Source organism: Canis lupus, chromosome 14 (assembly GCF_003254725.2).
Source record: "Canis lupus dingo isolate Sandy chromosome 14, ASM325472v2, whole genome shotgun sequence".
Classification (NCBI taxonomy): domain Eukaryota; kingdom Metazoa; phylum Chordata; class Mammalia; order Carnivora; family Canidae; genus Canis; species Canis lupus.
In genome coordinates, this window is record NC_064256.1 from 28,661,332 (window position 1) to 28,665,479 (window position 4,148).

The 4,148-nt window shown below is 36.4% G+C and overlaps 1 pseudogene; it reads left to right on the forward strand.

The window, feature by feature from the left end:
* Positions 1-215: 215 nt before the first annotated feature.
* Positions 216-1,015, forward strand: LOC112670858 (39S ribosomal protein L15, mitochondrial-like; annotated as a pseudogene).
* Positions 1,016-4,148: the final 3,133 nt, after the last annotated feature.

The window sequence follows — 4,148 nt, forward strand, 5'->3', positions numbered from 1 at the left end:
AAATGAAAAGAGTCTTACTATTGAATGATATCCAATATTCTAAAAATAACAGATTCCTGGGGGTACTTGGCTGGCTCAGTGAATAGAGCATGCAACTCTTGATGTCAGGGTGGTGAGTTCAAGCCCCATGTTGGGCATGGAGCCTACCTAATACATATATATATAATAAAACAGAATTAAGTGAAATTAGGCCCTTAGAGGGTGTTGGTCCTCCAATGGCGGGTCCTGTGCAGGGCAGCGGGGCAAGAACCCTGGACCTGCTCTGGGCCTTGCCCCGTGTGAGCTTGGCCAACCTAAAACCGAATCCAGGCTCCAGGAAACCGCTTCAGACACCAGTATCAGCCTTTGAGTCTCAATAGATTGCAATATCTTATTGATTTGGGTCGAGTGGATCCTACTCAACCTATTGACCTAACTCAACTTGTCAATGGGAGGGGTGTGACCATCCAGCCACTTAAAAGGGATTATGGTGTCCAGCTGGTAGAGGGGAAATTCTGTGCAAACCTGTTCCATTCTTTCTGCGTGGACAACCTATTCCAAAACGAATGCTTCCTCCTGAAGCACTGGAACCATATTATACCAATGCAAAGAATCGTGGTTACCTGGTGGATCCTGCCAAATTTCCTGAAGCAAGACTTGAACTTGCCAAGAAGTATGGCTATATTTTACCTGATATAACTAAAGACAAGCTCTTCAAAATGCTTAGTACTCGAAAGGATCCAAGGCAGATTTTCTTTGGTCTTGCCCCTGGATGGGTGGTGAATATGACAGATAAGAAAATCCTAAAACCTACAGATGAGAATCTCCTCAAGTATTATAGCTCATGAATTCTCTTTCAAGAAAGCAGAGTTGTAAAAGAGTTCTGGAAGAAAAGGGACTGAAACATACATATTTCTCATGGTCTCATCTTGATTTGTGATTCTCTAGATGTTGATGATAATTTCCCATGTAACCCTATTTCCATTTTTATCTAAAATTGAAATAAAAAATGTAATAAGCAATGGCTGCATAGAGGAACTGAATCTGTGCCTGTTCTCTCTGTTAAAGAAACAAAATCCCTGGCATTCTGCCAGAGGAAGATGATAACTTTTAGGGTATTTCTTGTTCGTTTTTTTCATAATCTTTTCATCCAAGTCTTGTGTTATCATTGTTGCAAATCAGAGTGATTGTGAAGGTGGAAAGAGATTGATTACTAGGCCTGTTCAGTCAAGGTTAAAACACTTACCAATGGTGGCCCATCTTAATAGCCCCAAGGAAGCTCTGCTATCCAGTGTAATGGTGGAAAGCCTTCAACTCTGGATTATTAAGATGTGGGATATGAATTGAAAGTTTAAGACCAGTGAATAAGTAGTACAATATTCGCTAGCAAAACAAGCAAAAATTCTAAGTGTATTCATATTCTCAACTCATCTGATAGGAATAGATAATGATTAAGCCATTAATCTTTTTCTTGAAGAAGGTAAATTTCGAACTGATATTTTGCTTATTTCGGAGATATTGGAGATCTTTGTTTTTCAGTCATTTTAAATGATTTTTGAAATATTGTTCAGTGATTATATAACCCATAAAAACAACTGGTAGTATGAAAATAAACTCAGTAAATGTAAAAAAAAAAATAAAGAATTAAGTGAAATTAGAAAGACAACTGACTCATAAAGGAATCTTTTAAACGTTTTCTAGCTTGTCCTTCTATCTACAAAGAAAAGCATATTTAAGCAGCAAGGTTACAAGACAGGAAGAGATTAGATTGATTAACTTTTTAAACCCTGAGTGAAAAAAAAGTTAAAATGTTCATTTTTATGGCCATAACATCTTTTCTCTGTCTTACCTACATGGAAATTCTACTTTTAATCAACTTTTCAATCATTCTCTTTTTGGTGACCTAGTAAATTCTAACACAAATAAGGCAGGAACTGTATCTTTTGCTTTTCTTTCTCTAAACACCTCAAAATAATAATGCTTGACATTTATATAGCTGTTTAACAAATTTAAACTCTCCTTCATACATTATTTAATTTAGCCCTTACTAAAACTTAGGAGTAGATGCAGTAATGTCCTAGAGCCACCTGTTTCAGCTCCAGAGAATTGACTGTCAGGTTTTCAGGGATACGTTTACTAAAATGAAATATTAAATTATGTAAACTTACAGTTACATAAATTATATTTTAAATAAAGGCACTAACTATTCAAGATGCATTTCCTAATTTCTTTACCACAGAGTCTATCAATAAGAGCTGTTTCCTTCTACCAAGTATCTACTACTAGCTTAATGTTACTAAGGAGAAAATTGAATCTTAATAGTGGTAGAGTGACTTACTTGACACAGTAGGGACTAGAGTCAGGTCTCTAATTCTTATCTACTCTCTTTTATCAGTTACAAAGTAAACAAATATCGAATACCTGCTAGGTGAGAGGCATTATGACTAGAAATATATAGTGAAAGCCTTAAACCTTCTCTCTCCTTACTCAACAGATGAATTTTCTTTCTGTTCCAAAAAGCAAACAGAAACTCTCAGTGCAGGGACACCTGAGTGGCTCAGTGATTGAGTGTCTGCCTTTGGCTGAGGTCATGATCACAGGGTCCTGGAATAGAGTTCCACATCAGGCTCCCCACAGGGAGCCTGCTTCTCCCTCTGCTTATGTCTCTGCCTCTCTCTGTGTATCTTATGAAAAAATAAATAAAATCTAAAAAAAAAAAAAAAAAAAAGGAAAAATAAAAAGTCTCAGGAGGGAGAACTTCAAGTTCCCTCAACTATGTTTGATCTACCTGTGTATTTGCCTTCCCCAATCTTAAGTGATTTATTAGCATTTTTTGATAGAGAGGGGTATTTTTCTATGAAACACTTTCTTCTCTGAGATTCCACAATGTCAATGTGGATTAGTTTGTCTTTCATACTACAATATCTCATTTGCTTTCTTTCTCATTTCACTGGCCTCTAAATGTTGGACTATGATTAGGGGATCTCATTATGTTTAACAGTATTATAATCTGTCCATCTGTCTGACTATCTGCTTTTCTGTTTATGTGTCATATTAGTGAATATCTGTTCCAGAAAGCTCCCCAGAACTCCAGATCTCTGTCATTGGCCTATTTGATATTTCTACTTAGAAGTCCAAAAAGCATCTCAAAGTTAACATGCCTTAAGCTTAACACTGAGCTCCTGATATACCTGCCGTCTACCTAATCCATACGGTTTTCCCATTCAGGCCCCAAATCCTGATTACTTTCCGTCATTCACATCCCAAATCCACCTAAAAGCAAATTCTTTCAATGCTATTTTCAAAACATATGCATAATTTGATTGCCTGCAAACACCCACGTTTCTACCACCTTGGTCTCAAGTGACCATTCAGAAGTTACCTCTATTACACCAGTCACTTTTTAAAAAACATGAACTAATATATCAAAACCATAACTGGCAGATATATGACTCAACCATTAGTGAGGTTTTAAGATTTATACCTTCTTTTAATTTTGTCATTAATACTTTGAAGTGTCCCAATTTGTATTTTTTAAAGATTCATTTACTTATTTGAGAGAGAGGGAGAAGGAGAGAGAGTCCCAAGTAGACTCTGCACCGAGCATGAAGCCTGACATGGGGCTTGGTTTCATGACCCTGAGATCATGACCTGTGCCAAATCCAAGAGTCAGATGCTTAGATGACTGCACCGCCTAGGTGCCCCTAACACATAGAAAATTTTAATTGCAGACAAAATAATATTCCATTGAGTTTCTCAACAGATCTCTATCCTAGGATTCATGACTGCTAGCAGCAACCTGGATTTAGAATTTTCCCCACAATGTCTTACTTTTATAAAATAATAACAGAAATGCTACTATGTCCTTTTATATAGTCCATATAACAGTATTAGGTTAATTCATTTAGCTAAAAATATTTACCAGTACTTATCCAAAGAGTTGAGATATCCTGAGGAATAAGACAACACTCTAAGGGCTCTCTAGCAGAGGCATTTAACAAGGCATGGTTACTTAAAGAGAATCACTGGCCAATTAGGACACTAAAACTACTGTATTCAGTACAATGTAATGACATAAGAAACATCACAATTACTTTAAATATATAATTATCACAATGCATACCTGAGTGTTCACTTAACACATATTCATTGAGCAACTTTTCCAGTTT